The following is a 21,225-nucleotide window of genomic DNA, read 5'->3' as shown; positions in this document are numbered from 1 at the left end:
AAGTCTCCTCACAGAACTTCATTCCAAAAAATCTCTTCAAAAGATCACGTGTTGTCGCAGGATAAAAAGTCTCGTCTCCCAAGATTTTTTTTTTATTATAATAGAGAAATATACTTGTGTATAAGTCGGGTCTTGAAACCTGAAAAATCGTTCATAAATCAGACCCGACTTATACGCCCGTTCAAAAATACGCCTCTTAATTTTTTTTTTTCACATCTTCTTGCCACCTCCAATCTCACACCAGTTTCTCAGACGCATCGAATTTTGTTGCAGCAGCACAGTTGCCAATTTCTTTCGCCACTTCAACGACTTTTAATTTAAAACCAGCTTCATATTTTCTTCTAATCAAACGCTCCATCATAGATAAGGGATGCTCTTACGATAAAGGTGAATGAGGGTGAAATACAAAAAACGCGAAACAGTATTAAAGCCGCGTTGGAATAGTTTGGGTATTACTGTGTGGTCATATAGGCACAATACATAGAAAAAAGGCCATGTGCTCTGTGGTTACTCCCTCAGGTGGGAGTTAGCATATCATAACCTCTTGGACCAATAGTGTGAGTTTTCCACACTCGACTTATATGTACGATATTTGGTACGAGAAATTATATGATAAAGTCAAGCCCCGACTTATCCGAGGGAGAACCTAAACGCGAGTATATACGGTGTAACAAAGGTGCTATATAGGTGCTGACCCAACACAGACTGACACCAGAGCCACGTACAAAAGTAAGTAAACTTTCATTTTTCTTCACCTGTGGGGCACGTCTTCCCCGTGTCCAACAGGCAGTACACATTCCCAAAAGCACCAACCAGAATCAAAACACACACTACTGTTCGAACCACCACTCCTCCCAGCAAGTGTTGTCCTCCTCCTCCCCAATCAGGTTTCTACAGTGGTGGCTGCTGGTCCCTTTTATAGTTCACCCAGAAGTGCTTCAGTTGCTTGACCACCTGCTTCTGATTGCACCTCTGGGTATGGCTGAACTACAGCCCAGATGGTCCCAGGAACCCCTGCAGCGCCTCCTGGTGGCCACTCTGGATTTCAACAGGGCTGTGGGGAACTCCATCTCCCATGGAGCCCTGCGGGTATCTGAGGCACCACAGTCACCCGGGGGGCTGCCACCAAGTGGTTCGGGGGAGGTACTGTGCAGCCCATGGTCGTTCCCTTGGCACATACACAGAAGGGTCGTCCCGGCCGGGCATGGGTCCCGGCTGTCCGTCACAACAATAATCAACATAGACTGAAGCAGTAAAATTTAAAGTGCACCATGCAATGGATGTGACTTTGTTATGCTCCATTTGGTGTGGGATTCATAAAAGCAGTGTTAATGTTTGTGGTGTGCCATCTGTTGGAATGACAAATGCAAAGCACTAAAATGTTTGTGATGTGCCATCTTTAGGAATGACAAAGACATAGCAACCGGGTAGACACACAGTTAAATGCACAAATACTTGTCCTTTTATAAAAAATAAATAAATAAGAGGGACCCTTTTTGTGAGCTTGTATTTAATGATGCATGGTTGACTAGGTGGAATTGTATCCTTTAAACCACAGTTTCTTTAACTATGGGCTGTAGATTGCTGCCATTGGGTCACATAGGTTCACACTTACCATTGTATTTAATAGGAGTAGTCCATGTATGGTTTGCAAAGTGTTTCACGGGTTGTTTAAGCAATTGCCATTGCTACACCATGATGTTGATATTGGCTGTCCAAGGGACACTCTAACTGTCATCATGGACTGCGTCTTGAAGACACTATGAAGAGCAAGGTTGGGTCACGAGAACACAAAAGCTTAAGAAAGGCTGCTTTAAGATTTTAATGGCACAAGGCTGCCAGTTCAGTTCCTGCTACTGACCCATTGGCAGCCCTGAGCAGGACTGGATTAACCATTAAGCAAAATAAACACATGATTAGGGCATCAAGGGAATGGGAGGGGGGCACCACAAAAAGTTTCCATTGGCAGTTTTACCATGGTGCAAAGCTGCATATAGTGTAGATGAACCAGGTTCAACAAAAAGGGGCTCGCACAATAAATTAAAAAAATTACATAGCTATATATACAAAAATAAAAAATAATAATACATTTGTAAAAAATAGAGGTTAATGATATTTATTAATCTCGGGACTACAACAATATTAGAATATGCTAAGTGCCGCATGGTCCACCAAGGCTCACACGATTGTTCTTGTCTTGGTCAAGTCGTCCACTAAGTGTGAGTGCAGCTCATATATATGGGGGACACCAAAATCTTTTAAGTGCTTAGGACTGCTAAAGGTTTTAATCCTGGCCTGGTCCTGAGTCAATCACTTCACCTCCATGCACTCCAACTGTAGACGAGTATATTTAAACAATTGTATTACAGCTCTTAACTAATCAAGTGTATTGGCATAGGGATTATCATAGAAAAGCACTTTATAAAACTAAAGCTCGCTGATTTTTTTGGAACATGCCAAGACTAGGATTGTGTCTCTTTGCCTCCTGTTAAATTCAAATACGAGGGCCATTCAAAAAGTTTCCGCACTTTTATATTTTCTTTGGAAATGATGAAGGCGGGGGGAGTAGTAATTGGGGATTAAAAAGTTGGCATGACGCTGGGAAAATGGCATTGCAAACGGAGGTGACAATGTAGAAAAGAGATGTCATTTGTTTTTGAAAATCATAATAGAGTTTTAAAAAAGTGCAGAAACTTTTTGAACGTCTCTCGTATAAGAAAGGCAAATTTGCATTACTCTTTGAATGTCCACCATTTATCTTATCACAGCTTTTATTTTCCTTTACATAATATTAAAAAAAATAAAAATACATAAAAAATGGTTTTCCATATGATAATGCTCTGAAGAACTGCTCTGGCACCTTTAACCCTTACCTACTCGCGTTGGTATATTCTGTGCACCAGTACGTTATTTTTTGTCCAACATTCTTTCATTTGAACCTACCAGCAACATCCGCCATTTCTCCTCAGCTTGTTTCACTACAAGTACAGTGTCCCTCCAGTGTGCCCCCAGTCGGATTTATGAGTGGATTCATGCAGGTTCCATATGGTGCTTTTTGGTACTTACATATGTACAGTATAACAACGATGAGATGTTCCACTTGCAATGACTTTGTCTACAAAGAACATTCAACATCTGAAGTGAAATGTGACACATGTGCAAATCCTGTAGTAGAAGAAAGTGGGACGAATGAACACTGGTGAAGTGGATCAGGTCTATTTTCAGATAGTCCTAGACTGTCATACAGGGAGATTCACTCAAATATTCTGTAATAACTCTCGCTAGGACAAAGCAATCTGAACGAAACATTGAGCAATGTGCTTCTCAGTATATGGAGCTTTGAACAAGCAAGGATGCCCCTGCGTTGGAGTGATGAGGTTGGTGCAGGACAGCAGTCATGACGTTTAACCTCCGTTTGCAACTTCTGGGTGTATATCGGCTGTACCCCGTCACTCAGTCACTTGACTTCTCATCAGGATGGTGGTGTACAGTATTGAGCAGCGCGTCTTCATGGTGCAAATCTATTGGGTGACTAATTCGTTTAAGCGATGTCAGAATCAACTGAATGATCGTGAGTTAACAGAAGGTTACTTCTAGCAAGATGGAGCAATGTGTCACACATTGGCATGGAGTATGGCAGAAATTGAGTCCCCCTTCGGCAACAGGGTCATTTCAAAGAGGCTTTGGCCACCATGGTCACTGGAACTGACACCACCAGACTTTTTCCTTTGGGGTCTGCTATTGGAACAAGCCCCACACTGTGGAAGATTTGAAGGAAAACATCCAATGTGAAATTGCTGCTATTCCTCCCGAGATGCTTGCCGATACGTTCAAGAACATGGAGCGTCGTGTCAAAATGTGTTTGGCAGAAAATGGAACCCACTTTCAGCATTGCATGTAATATAATCGATTACACTGTGGACCCGGCCTGGACACAGACAAGCGGACATGTTGTTTTCCACCACCACACGTTTATTTACAATATTTACAAGTAATCAAGTGCCACACAAACCCCCAAATGACCCCAAAGTCCTGGCCAACACACAATGCCTTTCTTCGAGCCGCCTCCACTTTCTCTCTGCTTCGTCCTTCTTCCACCCGACTCCAGCCTTGAATGAAGGGAGACGGCCCCTTTTATATGCTCCCGGATGAGCTCCAGGTGGTTCCCGGCATTCCCCTCGGGACACGCCCCAGTGTAGCGGAAATGCCGGCTATTCTCCCAGAAGCTCTCCATATGTCCCTCTTCTTCTTCCCCCCAGCACTTCCTGGTGTGGTGGAAGTACTGAGGTCCAGGGTCCCCAAGGCATTGGGGCGCCCCCTGGCGGTGACCACGGGTCCCTACAGGGTTGGGCTTCCAAGCCCTCTACCCGTGGCCCCCAAAGCAACCAGGATGGCGGCCCCCACGTGATCCCAGATGGGCGCACGCACACTTCCGGTCCTTCTAGGCGTCCCGGCCGGGTCGTCACCTCTGGCATCCCTGACAACACATACGTCAGGGTACATACCATATTTTTTTGGTTCATATTGCCTCATCCTAACGGGAGTTACAACAGAATATTTGGGGCCTCTTTCTTTCTGGTGGGTGCGCCAACATGTTGTACCAGTACAAGCTCCCCAACCTCACCTCACCTGACCTGACTGTTGCGATACATGTAACAAGACCCATGAAATGGTTGTGTTGAGTACCTCAGCCATGTAATTAGGCTTCAAATCCTCCTCATGGCAAACGGCAGTGCAGTGATGCACAATGGCTGATGGAGAAGAAAGCTGTGCGTGCATGCGCCTTGACTCCCAGGAAAAGAAGGCTGGCATCATCTGCTGACAATGAGGCACAGTGCATGGGCCAATTAGATGTGCATCAACTACACAACGTTATTCCACAAGAAAGATCACATTCTATATATGCCACTTCACTGATGATGAATGAGAAACGATAAGATGGTGGATCACTCTCTTAAATACCAAAGCAGGTCAGCTAGAATCAAGCCTAGGTGCAAACTGAAGAACAAGAAGAACATCAGCACAATTTGTTTAGCATACACAATGCAAATATTGACAATGAACAACAAACAATACATTAACCTTCACAGAGTGTGCAAGAACAAACTATTTACAGGACCTACAATCAACAATTATGAGTATCACATGCATAGTGGCAGATGTTTAATACAGAATACAAGAACAATAGTAAGATTTCATGCCGACAAACAGGTAGTACTGTGAACATTTCATAAGCACTAATTCAGACCGCACAGGGTTGCGTAAATTGGGCTACTTTGTCCTCCACTAATCATATACTCCAAATAGAAAAGACACTCACTTTTTTGAGTGACTGGTTTGCTGTGTTTTGTAAAAAGCACATGAATCGCCATTCTTCAAGTACCAGAGGTCTGAGTGTCTCTTAGTTAACAATGAAAAAAATAACAAAGCTCAGAAACGAGCAAAAGGAGTTGACTTAAAGGCAATACAGAGCAAACAAATCTCAATACAAAATCTGGAGAACATACCACTAAACCGAAGCAAAAGATCAAAACCCCAGCAAAAAAACCAGAAATCACACAAAATCCTGCAAAGTGTTTTTAATGAACTACAAGAAACTCGGCACTCCCAGCCTGCCTTTAAATGCTGGGGGCGGTTCCTTGTGGGGAGGTGTTGGTGGCCCCGCCTCCTGAGTGGATCCACCCACAAAATACAAAGAACATAGAATAATGAAAATAACCACATAGAAACAAAGTAATAGAAGAAAATTGGCTGAGAGTACATAATAAGACAAATAATAAAAATAATAACAATATTAGCATAAATGTTAGGAATTGATGAATCAAAAATAAGACATGAAAATTTACCATAAGCCAGGATTTCACCCCTGATATAAAACAAGGATTCTGAGCAGAAAAAATATTTGAAATTTGCGATGCTATAAGAGTTATTACATTTATCTCTTCATCCAAGGCGAATAATAACATTTAGGATGCAATTGTTTACATTTCTTTCAGTTTTCAACTGAAGTATAGGCAAGTCAAGTGACTTGCTCAGGGGGACACGGTATCAGGAGTGGGACTTGAGCCCACAGCCTCAGGGTTTGAAGTCCAAAGCCTTAACCACTACGCCACACTATTAAGATTAGTTCTGATATTTATATTGTGTTGCCATTTTGTTGAGACTTTACTTGTGGTTGCCACCATTTTGTGTCTCCATGCACAGTGCCACAGCCATATTGTTGTTGTTGTTGAAACCAGTGCCTGACATAAGTGAGTGTCCTCCCTGTTTTTGTCACCTTCCTGGTCCATTTAACAATGCATTTCATTTTTTAATCATGCTGAGGGGAGTCCCATTAGAGTCTCAGTAGCGAGGCATTAGATTGGTGCAACATTGGGGGTCTCTCTTGGAGTTTCATTCGTGATTATAATTGTCCGCTAAATCGAGCAGCAGGAGTCTGATTTAATGATATATGTACAATAGATATGAGAGCAGGGGGTTCCCCCCTTGCAGTTTCAGTCAGGAAAATATTTGTACATTTGCTCGGACAGCGGTGGGGGTGAAGTGGTCCCCCTTGAAGCTTGGAGTTGGAGGTGCAGGCACATAGCCATTTACTGCTGGTTTGCCGCAGTGAGAAATGAAACACTACTGGCCCACTTCAAACCCTGGTCGGCCCCCAATTTCGGCCACATCATCATTCTCACGTGATATCATCACAACTTTACTGTTTAAAATGGTGGTGCCCTCCTCACAGTGTCTACATATTGGACTACTTGATGATGGGTGACATGTAGCTTCGATCTCTTGCTCTCTTTTTTTCTTTGAGTTTGTTTTCTACCCAGTATTAACAAACAGTTTATTTTAGTTTTAGTTTATTTGCTGGTTACTTTGTGCTCACTTAATTCAGTTCCTCTCTGTTTTTTGGTCCACTCTACAGGTTTTGCCCCTCCATAGGCTCTTCCAGCTATTCCCCAGTCTGAAATGTTGGTGCCATGGGTAACGCTTTGCCAATAATGAAGGCACTCCACATTATTTGCACAAATAAAGCAGGATGTGTTGTCTGAGTGGCACAGAAAAGCTTTATGAATATTATAACAAGTGTATCAGCACTCACTGGAATCATACTGGTGTTTAGGTCAGGCTTAAAAACTGTTTGATCACTCCTTTTATTGATTTGTTTTCTTTAAATTTGAACATTTTTTTTATTCTTAAATCTTTAACATCATCTTTGATCTTTTCTTAACAAATTAAAAGATAGCAATCTTTGGCAGGGCAGGGGCACCACGTGATTTTCTGGAAGCATGGCCCCATCACTTCCTGTGTAAATGTGAAATGAGGTTGAAAAACCACAAGCACGAAAAATGTAATACGAAATATAGTGTGAAAAAAAAAAACAACTACTGTTATTAGTTTTCAAGTTGGCAAACATTTTAATATCGACAGTTCACTGTTTCTAGAGAAATGCTGTGTGGTAATGCTGATGAAAAGTGCCATAGACAATACTGGCTAGTGGCTCAGCAGGTTGTGTTGCTGCCCTCCTGAGCTCCAGTTGGGCTCTGCTTGCCGTCGACCACCTTCAGTTTTTGTGGGTTTCTTCCCACAGTCTGTCTGACGGGTGACTCTAAATGTTTTTGGTGGGAGTGAGTGTGGACGTGTGTGTGTACCTGTGATGGTCTGGACCATTGCTTTCCAAACCTGGTTCTGGGGACCCTCAATGGATGTAGGTTTTGTTCCAACCAACTTCACTTTTTTATTGGACTTAGGAGACCCCAGTTCGCTTCCCAGGTCCTCCCTGTGTGGAGTTTGCATGTTCTCCCCATGTCTGCGTGGGTTTCCTCCGGGTACTCCGGTTTCCTCCCACAGTCCAAAGACATGCAGGTTAAGTGCATTGGTGATTCTAAATTGTGCTTGGTGTGTGGGTGTGTGTGTGCCCTGCAGTGGGCTGGCGCCCTGCCCTGGGTTTGTTTCCTGCCTTGTGCCCTTTGTTGGCTGTGATTGACTCCAGCAGACCCCAGTGACCCTGTAGTTAGGATATAGCGGGTTGGATAGTGGATGGATGGATGGATTTACTATAATACACCTTTGGTTTGAACCCAGGATGTAGGTCTGTGCAGTTGTGTCTGGGGTTTGGGTGGTGCTGCAATGCCACCTAGTGGGCACAGCATATTTCTAAATGTCTTCCAAATGAGTGGCGCCAGAAGTGACTCTACTCCTGAACCCCGAGCAAGGCCCTTAACCTGCAGTTGCTCCATCCTCGGTATGACGTTAATCTGTATCCAATCCAGAGAGAACTTGGGGGTTGGTGGAAGGATTGGCATTCCAGCCACCTTAAAAAAATCTCACACTGTTCCAGTGTGGTGCTGAGGTGTCACCCGCTGCACTCGGGTCCCAATCTAGGTGGTTCGTTATGTGGTGGGTGCGGCAACACTCTATCAGCGCACACTCCCAACCCCTCTCTCTCTTATAAATGTAAAACTCACAATGTTCATAATGCAGAGTAAGAGAAAAGACCAGCTAGTTAAATATGATCCATCCAAGCTGAAATGATTATAAAACTGGTTGAACCCAAAACCTGCAGCCATAGGGGTCCCCAGGACTGAATTTGAGAACTACTGATTTGTAAGTTCCTTTTACTGTTTTGTTTCTACCTTTCTCTCTCTACTAATTGCGTAGGATCTGTCACCCCAATACATTTTGAATCTGCGGTAGCGGTAAAGCAGTTGTTTTTGACCGGTTTTCCTTTGTCTCAAAACCAAAGTATTTCATTAACTGTGTCTGTTTGGATGAACAGTTCTACAGACTCCTTTAAACAACATTAAAACTGTTGTCACTCTTTTGTAATTACCAATTGTATGTGTATGACTAACCTTTGAAACTGCAGCCTGTACATCACAGCAGTGGCATTTATGGAATTGTTGTTAACATTTTGGTATATGAAGGAGCACCAGCTAAAACTTATAGCTGCACAAGGCAACTGTTTAACTCTTTGAGGGCTAATTAATTTTTTTTTTTACTGTTTTTGCCCAAGACTGAGTATATTTTCCAAAAAACCCTGTCTTCTGAAAAACACACAAAGCAATGGTTTCACAAATAAATCAAGGAGATTGTGGGTTTGCTTCCTAGGTCCTCCCTGTGTACAGAGAGCTTTGAGTAGTGAGTAAAGTGTTATATAAATGTAAAGAATTATAATTATTAACATAAAATTTTTATTTATGGCAAATGTCACTCCATTTTATGTCCCATGAGCCTCTACAGTATGTGAATTCACATAACTGTTTGTCTCATCACTCTTAAGTTGAAAGGCACTTTCTTGAAAAAACAGCTCGAAATAGTCGAGTGGCAGGTAATCCGGCGTGTCCACTGACACACCGCTTTGTTTGGTGTAGTCCAATAGCCAGCTTGCCCCCCATGGATCTATGTATGTGTAGTCCTCCAAATTGAATGTTGCTCGTGTGTTCAGCATTACGATCGACTGGGAGCCGATCAGCTGATGCAAGTACCCGACTTTTATTTTCAATTCTCAGATTGCATACATCAAAATCGGAGTCCGATAAAGCAATAATGCACAAAGTGTTGCCCTCAGAGTATTTTGCGTTCTGCATTCGCTTGTCTCTCTCGCTAGATGCCATTTTAGATGTTGTTTACTCTACGATACTCACGCACACACAAGGATTCAAGGTCAGATCAATGAAGCTTAATTTTCTTCTACCAAATGTCCGGTTCAGCAATAATACACAAAGTGTTGCCCTCAGAGTATTTTGCTTTTTGCATTCGTTTCTCTCTCTCGCTAGATGCCGATGCCATTTTAGATGTTGTTTACTCTACAATACTCACACACACACAGGGATTCAAGGTCAGATCATTGAAGCTTAATTTTCTTCTACCAAAGAGATTCAACCTGTAACGTAACAGTGAGTTTTGTTGACGCTTACAGCTAATTACCACCCCCTACACCTCCATGTTGACATTAGTCAAGATCCGCCTTCACCCATATATGTCGAAGTTGACTCCCACCTCCAACGTGTTGAGCATAATTATCATTAATGATAAGTCAAACAGTCATTTTTCAATTGAAACACTGTTTTGTGAAACCGATACTAAAATTTGTTTCACGGGTGACTTTGTAATTGTGAAACTCACTAAAAGAGTTTTTTGGAGATGTTAAGGTTTTTTTTGTGGTGGAAAATAATGAGCATTGTTCCTTAAAGTCTTGTTCATACTTTGTCTTCCCCTGTGTTTTATGTAGCTGCATAATGCATGCAAACTGTTGCACTCCAGTAAAATCAATTTTGTTTATGCCTCTCATTTGCATTACCACGGAGGGACGTGTTGCACGCTGCATATTTTTCACACAAATACAAACTAAACTTGTGTGTTTTCTTCCACACAAAAATCTCACAACATGGAAGGACAACCCCCTGGTTATCTGTCAACCGTCCTTTCTTATGTTATGAATCCAGCAAAAGAGGCTGAGGATGTGCGCTGTCCAAGCATACAAAGTTCTAAATGACTTTTTTCTGTCTCCAATGCATCTTTAGGATTGCAATTTCCAAGATGATCACCATAATTGGCGTTAATGAGGATCATACAAGCAGAACACATCTGACAGCTCAACAAATTGTCTACACGTAAGATGAAATAAGGCCAGTGATCCCTTTTTTGACTAGAGAATTTTTGTAAATATTAAACGACATACAGGCACATCTCCATATATATATATATGTATATATGTATATGTATATATGTATATAAAATCCAACATCTTTCTGTATGTCTGTCTGTCTGTCCGCTTTTCACAAGAGAGCTACTTAACGGATTTAGATCAGGTTTTTTTTCTATAATTTGCTTGAACATTCCAGTTGATTTTGCGACTTCTCTCATGATAATTCACATGCAGGAGAGATTTATTTTCACTAATCTGAGACAGTGGTTGCGGGCCGAGTGGAGGGGGAAGCATGACGTCAGGAGTTGGGAGCCGGGCGGGGTCCTCCTCACTCACGCACCAGCCTCCATTCAAGTCGGTCTAATCTCTGCGTTTTGGAGTGTTTCTTAACTCCGCTTAGCTAGTGATACCTGTTTGTTCATTGATTTTTAAAGTTTCTCGTGCTTCACTACTATGCAGGTGGAGCCACGGGGGACGGCTGGTATGTAATAAATGCATATAAACAGGACTAACACCTTTTTTCTTGTGTCACTGGAATGGATTTTACTGGAAAAATGATGAATTTGTTTTTGCAAAATGAAATGTTGAGATTTGCTCATCACTAATATCATCATCATCAGGTTAATGCTCATTTTCTGTGTTTACTTAAACTGCCTCCAAACCTTTTTCATCCTCTGTCTGCAGGCCGGGGCATCCTTTGGGATGAGACCCATTCTTTTCATATCATCGGACATCACCACCAGCCTTAAGCCTCCCTCTTATCCTAATTCCCTCCAACTCCATCCTCATGCATGCTTCCTCAAATCACCTTCTTCTTTTCACTCCAATTGCCCAAACCACCTTAGTCTGCTTCTTCTCACACAATATTTATTGCCTCCTCAGCAAGTCTTGCCCTTAACTTGACATTTATCCACCTCACACCCCATGACATTTCACACATTGTTCTGATTATTCTCTTGTAGCACATGCTGCCGGGCAGTAAAAACGTCAACTCCCAGCAGTCCCTGCAGTTGATCTGATTGGACACCTACTAATGGTGCACGGACTGCTGGTGACATGGAGACCAGAGAGAGCTTTAAAGGGAGTCCAGTTATACAGAGAAGAAAGGTTGTTTTGTGTCTGGAGTTATCCGTCTGTTTTGTGTTCCCGTTCATGGCCTATAGATTATTGTTCTTGTCCTGGATTATCTCCTGTTCGTGTGTATGGACTGTCTGGTGTTTGCCTGCTGCGTGAGGACTGATTGGATTGTTTGTCAACCTTCGGAGAAGGTTCTGATCCCATCACTCTTCATCTTCAGGATATACTGGTAGGCCTGTTCTTTACAAATACTTACAGTGAGCTGACCTCTGGATTATTCAAACTTCATCATTTCACTACATTGGTTGCCATTTCCTATGAATTGTGTTATGGACTTCATCATGTGTGGTGGGATTATTTTGTTTTTTGTGATTAGATTTCCTTTATTATTGTTTAATACTTTTGTGAATTTCTGTTTTAATTCTGTTTGCTTTTTGTCTCTGTGAGGGAGTGTCTGTGAGTTGGGCCAAGGCTGGGTGCATTCCTGGGATCCCCACCGAAAAAATAAATAAATCAACTTCTTCGGGTGGAGTGAATCTTAGCTGGGTTTTAAACCGCTACGCTCTTCTCTTGTTTTTCCACCGTGTCTCATACCCCTTAACCATACTACTCCTCACAAAACTTCAATAAATGTTTCCTTTCGATGCCAGCTACTATAGACATCCAGTAATTTTTTCCATGCACCTTTCACTCTCATTGTTACTGCTGTGCCCTCACCTCCATGTGCACCAAATATTTCAACTGAGTAGTTAGAACATCCCTACTTGATCTCAACAGAATTCTTTTGCCAATATCTAAAAATTACATTTACTACATCAGCATTCTACACCCAACCTGACAATGCTAAGAGCGGAGAGAAGTTATATTAAATGGCAACCGACCAACTGTGATCCTTACTCTATATCAGAATGCAGTCTTTTTCATAAGAAACAGGAAATTGAAAACAAACAAAAGCAGCAAATAGAAAATGGCACAAATGGCTTCACCTTTTGCTGTTGTGGAAGAGGTGGTGACAACATGAGATGGAATGTCAGGGCACAAATACGTATACAGAGACAATTTCTGGCCATCCAATTTTTGGGTCATAGGGTTACGGCCTATTGGGTGGAATGAGAAAATAAATCTGGACAGGCTGCTTGTCCATTGTCTTTATGATAAAAAAGAAGGAGTGGTGGACACAAGGAGATTATGACTGAGCTGGAACTTGAATTCATGAGGCTTCACTGGCAAATGTTGGACTACCAGGCCATCACTACTGAAGTTGATTCATTAATCCATTTCTGAACCTACTTTTTCTAATTCAGGGTCAAGGAGACTGGAACCTATAATGGCAACAAAATATGCAAGGCACTTCTCCACAACCTGTGATAGGCCATGTGACAGATGTCCAGGGACTTTGCCCCACCAGGACGCCGGAAGAAGGGAAGGACCAAGAAAAGGGCAGTATCTTCCCTGGACCACAAGGGGGTGACCTCCTGGGATTACATGGGCGTCACAGAACTTGGAAGCTCAACCCCATGGAGGGACATGGCCACCACCAGGGAGTGCCTGGACAGCTCCGGAACTGTGGTCCGCCACACCCGGAAGTGCTGCCAGAAGAGGAGCTGAACTCACAGGCAGCACTTCCGCCACACCCAGGTGATGTATAAAAGAGGCCACCTCACTCCATTCGGAGAGCTGGAGTCGGGTGGAAGAGGATGGAGCTTGAGAGTGAGGAGTTGGAGGTGGCTGAAGACAGAGGAGGAAGTCTAGAGGACCTTTAGTGGTGATTACTGCACTGTTTGTGGTGTCGGAAAAAGTGGTTGTAAAAAAATGGGTGTGATTTGAGACATTTGATGTCTGCTTGTCTGTGTCCAGGTCCGAGATGTTCATAGCCGTATCCCAGACATTGTTTAAATTATGTATTAGAGCGGATTATAACTTTACTTTTATTTTATACTTAGTTTTGAAGGTTTACTTACTTTAGAGCATATGAGGTGGTAAAAAGTCACACTGTTGGAAGTACTGATGGCAAGAAGTGCCTTGTGAGGAGGCCTGTCATGCCGCACATACCCTCGAGTGCCGAAGTGCCGACATCCTGACATTATTCTATGGTTGCCATACATTGAAGTCCACATTTGTCGCAGAAAATGAAAGCAGTTGCAAAAAGAGCCGTAAGAGAGTTAAGGTCACAGGGAAAAGGTTCAGGAGGTTACCCAAAAGTTGAAGATGTATGCAGATATGCAAGCCGGCAGGTACACAAATACAAAGTAGGACACAAATTTATGAAAGGCGTTCACCTTACTGTAAGGAAATGGGAGGTGGATGTCACAGCATCTTCGATGGATGGTTGCAATATGAAGAACGTAGTGTGCTGGGACTGGCTGGAGCAAACCCACCCGGCATATAAAACCAATACAAGATCAGCAGGGGTCAACTTCTGATGGTCTGGTGATGATGATATTACGGTACTGAAGAGTAAGCATGTTGCAGTGACTTTCGAAGGCATTTCTTGTAAATATATACAGTACAGTGAACCCTCGTTTATCACGGTTAATCCGTTCCAGACTCTACCGTGATAAATGAATTTTCGCGAAGTAGGATTCTTTATTTATAAATCGAATATTTTCGCAGTTAGAGCTTAGAAAACCTGTTTACGACCTTCTAAATACGTTTTTTAACATTATTAGAGCCTTTTAGACATGCAATAACACCCTTTAGTCACCATTACACTCGTATTACCCAATATATTAGACAAAATAAGAGAAAATAAGACATATTAGACGTTACAAATATCATATTACTAGGCGCACTCGCCTTTTAAGGCGACCGACTTTTATCCTAAATTTTTGTGCGCTCCATGTGTACATCAGGCATGTAAGTGAACATCAAAGTGCCCATTCATAACATCTCCCGAAAACCTAAGTTTTTTTTTTATCCCCTCAAGTGCCTGTCCAAAGTCGTACAATGTCAGCCCAAATCTGTACCGCTAAAGACGGAGTTTCATGCACTAAATAAGCTATAGATGAGAATAAGTAAGCACCATCTCCCATGATATTTACTACAACTGATTTTAAACCCATTTTTAGCAAAGCAAATTTCTTCAAGTTTTGTATATGTGACAATATAATAATCCGTCAAAACCGATGCAATTACGTAACAAATTTTGCCATAATTAATGGTTATGCGATTCCAATTAACGTACACATAACAATGACGGTGAAAGAATATAGTGAGATACTAGGCTGACCCGCCTTTTAAGGCGACCGACTTTTAAGTTGACCACTTCTGAAGGCAATTCAATATGTAGATCAATTTGATATTTTATAGAAACTCATTAATTTGGTTATATTGCATTTGAGCGGTGTTACTTTAATACTCGTAGTTTCTGTTATTTTTGTGATGAAATTTAAACTTTTTTTCTATATTGAGGTCGCCCTTTTAAACCCCCCTGATATTTACTACGCGGTGAGGCATTTGTACTCCATCAACATTAATTATTTCCAGAGACATAATTTTGTCTATTTTTCCAGCGCATTGCGCACAAAAGCAAGGGAACGATGAGAGCACCAGAACTCTGCTCACATCGCGTCGCTTCGTACCTCAAACCGCAAGTAGTAAGTCGGTAATAAGCAAAATACCGCAACGCTTTGCACTCACAGGACGGAAGGACAATCCCGAACGCTTTTATATAGTAGATTATTGTACTGTACATTTAATTGCACACAAACACACAACCACTAACCAATGAAGGCACGACCTCAGTAGGAGAGTAGGTGGTGCAGTATCTTTAGCAGGTGCGTTGTTGTCTTCTTCCGCTGAAGGAGTACTAGGAGTAGGCACTGGGTATCTGGGTGAGCGGCTGAAGAACATCTTGATAGGCGGTTGCTGGCGCTGTCTTTTCATATGCGTGAGGAGGCTTTTGTAGGGTATTGCCATCTTTAATCATATCCAAGAGTTTAACCTTCTCCTGGATAGTAAGCATCTTCCTCCGGAGCTTAGTTTTATTGTCAGAAGGCTTAGAAAAAGCAGCACGTTTAGGAGCCATTGTAGGGCTTAGATAAAAGTTCTCAGAAAACGCATGCGTAGTGACGTAAGCGTGTATGAGAAAAAAATTGCGATAGAGTGAAGCCGCAAAAGTCGAAGCGTGATATAGCGAGGGATCACTGTATAAGCAATGCTTTCGTTTTTCCAGTTTTTCGTTACTTTTTCATTATTTGATTTTATTATTATTGTCATCCTCTTCATTTTTTCCATTATTGGAAAAATGAGGATGAAAAAAATCATCTGCTTGTTTGATTTTCTTATATTTTCGACACATTTTTATATGAGCACAGATTCAGCTTCACTTATTTTTGTTTTTTGTGTACCTGCATTTATATATTTGAGATACATGACAATGGAAACATATTATGGCGGACAGCCAAGGCCCTTACCCACCCTGACCAACAGAGGGCAGGCCCCTTGGTTTCCAGTGGGGCCATGGTTCATGAGCATAGAAGCTCAACCCTGTTGGGACCTGTGGCTACTGCCAGGGGGCACCTGGACATTTGCAGGGCCCTATTTTGCAGCACTTCTGCCACACCCGGAAGTGCTGCTGGAAGAAGCTCGTTGGGCACCTGGAGTCCTATAAAAAGGGGCCAGTCGCCAGCATTCAAAGGCCTTAGTTGGGAGGAAGAGGGCTATAGATAAAGGCGAAAGGACTGGGCTGTCAATGATATTATTATTTATATATTGCTGGGAAGTGGCAGCTGAAAATTAAAGGTGTGTGTTGTGTGCTAAAACCTGTGTCCTGCCTTTCTGTGTTGGGGTTAGGGCGGCTGTACGTGCCCGGGCATCACAGGATATAATTAAAGAAAAATTGTTTTTGGATTAACACTTTGGTCTGTGCCTCCATTTCATCCACCACTGATCCGCTTGGGTACGACTGCAGATGCCCGGAGTCCGAGAGCTTGTGTAAGGGTCCCAGTACACAGACACCATTATGCACAAAAGTGATTTTGGAAAATTAATGGATGAATGCAAGTTGGAAAGCAGATCTGCACAGGGCATCAGTCCTTCATAGGTGTGACTTGGGTATACTGGACTAAAGTAAAGCTGCAGATTGAACTAAAATGCACACATTGGGAAGGGCACAGAAGTAACAGGAGAATAACTCAAGTGGGGAAAAGGAAAAATGTATTTGAACCCTGATCCCCAGACCTGAGTTGTGCTAAACACTGTAACTATAGAAATGAATTGTTATGTTTTCACTGGAACGGCTGACGAAAAACAGGAAACCGTGAATCAGACATTTAAATCTGAAACAGTCTTGCTGTGTCCATGGCAAATTACAAACAAAGACATACAAGTTCAGCGCTCAGATTTAGGAGCTGGAATAGACTGTGAGACCAGTTCAGGGTTTAGCAGAAGCTTTGAGAAAGAAGACATGAGAAAGTGTAGCACAGCAAGGGTCCAGATCACAGGCCTCAAGTTTGACTCGTTCACAGGTTCAGAAAGACAGCAGGATGTGTCTCTGTGAGGAGCACGCTTGTGCCAACTAAGAATCCAACATGGTGGAATGTGAGAAGCCTGATGCAGGCTGGAAGAGCATCTGTCAGGAAGAAAAAGCAGGGTGAGCTCAAGATCACAGCTCGAAGAGTTGAAAGGTTTCTATGGACTTGGCACACGCCAGTCTGTGAGCTTCTTAAAGCACCCGTGAAAAAGAAAGCAAGGCCAGCATGAGTCAAATAATCCCCAACATGTGGACATCCAGGATGACATGAGTCAAGAGTGAGACCACGTGAGCCAGCTGGCTGGTTTCTGGATCACAGCAACAGAAACTTAATAAGAGAAGAGCCAACAGGCTGTGTTGCAATTGGCGCACCCGCCTCTGCAGCCAATGGGGGGTATGAGGAATTCAAAGGTATGAGTGTCAGTGAAGGCGTAATGGCACAACACGGGTATTTAGACAAAATCTAAAAACACACAGTTTAACACACACATACATGCACACCGACTGCAAGAAGCGCCTTCTGAACATGAAAGTTAAATCTTCTAAAAAATGGGGACTGGAGAGTAACAAGGCCTATGTGAAGGTAAGAATCATGGAGGAGGAATGTGGTACATCATTTGAAGAAAGATTTTGATATAGGTACATGAATATTGTAATCCACAACGGGTGTCACAGAATTTCTAATCCTAGATGTTACCTCACAGACTGTTATTATCTACTATTATAGAAATATGCCTCACACGAGCATCTCCTCCAAAAGTAAGCACAATCACAATACTCAATTCTTTCTTTCTTTCTTTCTTTCTTTCTTTCTTTCTTTCTTTCTTTCTTTCTTTCTTTCTTTCTTTCTTTCTTTCTTTCTTTCTTTCTTTCTTCCTAGACATGCCTTGTCCATCTCCTAACTCCAACTCAGGGTGGGTGGCGGCTTTTACACTGGACCTGGGAGTCCTTCTGGTACTAGAGCACTGCACCCAGGAAACATTTTTGTGTTGGGCAGAACTTCCCTAGAATTGGGGAGTCTTCTCCTAGCAGTGCCTCCCTGAGGGATTCAATAGGACCACCTTCCTGAATTGCAAATCCCAAGAAGCCCTGCAGATATCCAAACCAAAGCCAGACAAAGGGAGCAATGCGCCCGGACATCACAGGATATAATAAACAAGAATTGTCTTTGGATTAACACTTTGGTCTGTGCCTCCATTTCATCCATCACTGGTCCGCTCAGGTACAACTGCAGATGCCCGGAGTCCGAGAGCCTGTATGAGGGTGCCAGTACATGGGCATACATGCAAATATTTGCACATTGACTCAAGAAACACCTTCTGAACATGAACGTTAAATCTTCTAAAAAAAAGGGGACTGGAAAGTAATAAGGCCTTTGTGAAGGTAAGAATCATGGAGGATAAATGTGGTAAGGATGAGCCACAAAATGTGTTGAACATCATTTGAAAAAAGATCAACGATCAAATTTTGATATAAGTACATAAATATTGTGGTCTATAAGGGGCATTGCAGAGTCTCAAATCCCAGATGTAACCTCATAGATTGAACATTTATTATTATAGAAATATGCCTCACACGGGCATCTCCTCCCAAAGTCAGCACAATCACAATGCACAATTCTTTCTTTCTTTCTTTCTTTCTTTCTTTCTTTCTTTCTTTCCTCCCAGACATGCCTTGTTTAATTTCCTAACTCCATCTCAGGTAGAGTGGCGGCTTTTCTACTGGACTCGGGAGTCCTTCCGGTGCCACAACACTGCACCCTGGAAATATTTTTGGGTCGGGTAGAACTGCCATAGAATAGGGGAGTCATCTCCTATCAGCACCCCCTGAATTGCAAATCCCTAGAAGCCCTGCTGATATCCAAACCGGAGCCAGACAAAAGGAGCAATGCTATCTATCACACTAGGGTAGAAACTGTTCTTGGCAGGAAGTCTCCCCCAATATATCCATTGTAGGGAATAGGAACCATCTTGGCCGTGATACACATCCATCTGCACCATCCTTCTATAATGGGATCACTCTCCATCCCAGTCAGGATGCCAGTCCATCCATTATGTCGATTACAATTTGTATATGTACTATACACCTACTTATCCATGCAATCTAATAGGCCAATCATGTGTCACAAGCACAATGCATAAAAACATGCAGATACGGGTCAGAAGCCCCAGTTAATGTTCCAATCAAACACCAGAATGGAGAAAAATGTGATCTCAGTAATTTCAACCATGGTATGATTGTTGGTGCCAGATGGGCTGGTTTGACTATTTCTGTAATTGCTGATCTCCTTCGATTTTCATGTACAACAATCTCTAGAGTTTACTCAGAATGATGCAAAGAAGAAAAAACATCCATTGAGTGATAGAAATAAATTGCTGATGAGAGTGATCAGAGCAGATTGGTTTGAGCTGATGAAAAGGCAACAGTAGCTCAAACATCTCTGTGCTGAGCAGAAAAGCATCTCAGAAAAAGCACAACACATCAAACCTTGAAGCAGATGATCTACAACAGTAGAAGACCACGTCAGGTTCAATTCCTATCAGCCAAGAAAAGAAAGTTGAGGGTACAGTGGGCACAGGCTCACCAAAACTGCACAGCTGGAAAAATGTAGTCTGGTCTGATGAATCTTGAATTCTAGTGAAGCACACAAGCAGTGCATAATGGCACCAACAGCATGAATCCATGCACCCAACCTGCCTTGTGTCATCTATCTGGACAAGTGATGATGGTGTAATGGTGTGGGGAATGTTTTCCTGGTACACTTTGGGCTCTTTAATACCAATCAAACATTGCTTGAAGACCACAGCCATGTGCATCCCCTCTAGGCCACAATTTATCTATCTTCTAATGGCGACATCCTGTCTCTGACACGCAGACATTGAGTAATTTCAGCCACTGAATCATTCAGCAAAAGTCAAACACTACTGGCACTTCATACCAATGGAAATACGTCTGCATTTTGCATAAAAGGAGTTTAACAGCCAAGTCAGAAGTTTTCTTTCTTCTTTATGTTCTTCTTTTCAGTCATTCTGGTGTGTGAACCATAGTCTATCTATCTATCTATCTATCTATCTATCTATCTATCTATCTATCTATCTATCTTATCCTGCCGACTACACTAAAATCTATCTATCTATCTATCTACTTCAAGCATGATAATGCACTGTGTCATAAAGCAAAATTCATCTCAAACTGGTTTCATGAACATGACAATCAGCTCAGTGTTCTTCAATGCCCTTCCCAGTCAGTGGATCTGAATCCAATAGAACACCTTTGGGATGTGGTAGAGCAGGAGAGTTGCAGCATGGATGTTCAAGTGACAAATCTGCAGAAACTGTGGACCAGAATCTCAAAGTAATGTTTTTAACATCTTGGGAAATCCATGTCATGAAGAACTGAGGTTCTTTTAAGATAAGAGGATCTACCTAATAAATGTGTAGTGTTCCTAATAATTTGCATAGTGAAGGCATAAGTGTGTGTGCACTGTATGTACAAACATGGTCACTGTATCAGAGTAACAGGAATTAGATTTATCAAAACATGGACTCACTAAGGTGTTGGAAATACTCTTAATAAATATTGGTTCATGATATCTTGGGAACATCTTCCAATTACTTCAGGTTTTTTAGACACACATTAATGCTGTAATCCTCCACTGACAAATCACCACAACGGTGTGCTACTGGATTAAGATCTGGGGGATACGCAGGCCATTGGAGTAAACTTAAATCACTATCATGTGTGTAGCACCAGCTTGAGATGATTCATACTTTGCATAGTGATGTTAACCCAGTGGAAGAATCCATTTAAAAAAGGTAGACAGTGGCCATAAAGAGATGAACATTGTCACATTCAAATGATATTCACTTGTCATTTAGAGGCCGAATTTCTGCCAAGACTAGCAGCCTGTACTATTGACACAAGAGAAGATGATTCCTTGAATTCATGGTGTTTACTGCTCATTCTGACCCCACTATCTGCATGTAGCTGCAGAGATTGAAGTTAGTCAGACCAGATGACATGTTCCCAGTTT

General features: G+C 42.2%; 1 protein-coding gene across 1 annotated transcript in view; it reads right to left on the bottom strand.

The window, feature by feature from the left end:
- The window catches only part of rac2 (Rac family small GTPase 2), a 102,064-nt gene that overhangs the window by 76,114 nt on the left and 4,725 nt on the right, over nucleotides 1-21,225 (bottom strand). The gene's annotated exons all lie outside the window — the stretch shown is intronic.

This window comes from Polypterus senegalus, chromosome 10 (genome assembly GCF_016835505.1).
Source record: "Polypterus senegalus isolate Bchr_013 chromosome 10, ASM1683550v1, whole genome shotgun sequence".
Classification (NCBI taxonomy): domain Eukaryota; kingdom Metazoa; phylum Chordata; class Cladistia; order Polypteriformes; family Polypteridae; genus Polypterus; species Polypterus senegalus.
Note: the sequence above shows the minus strand (reverse complement) of the source record. Positions and strands in the feature narration are given on the sequence as shown.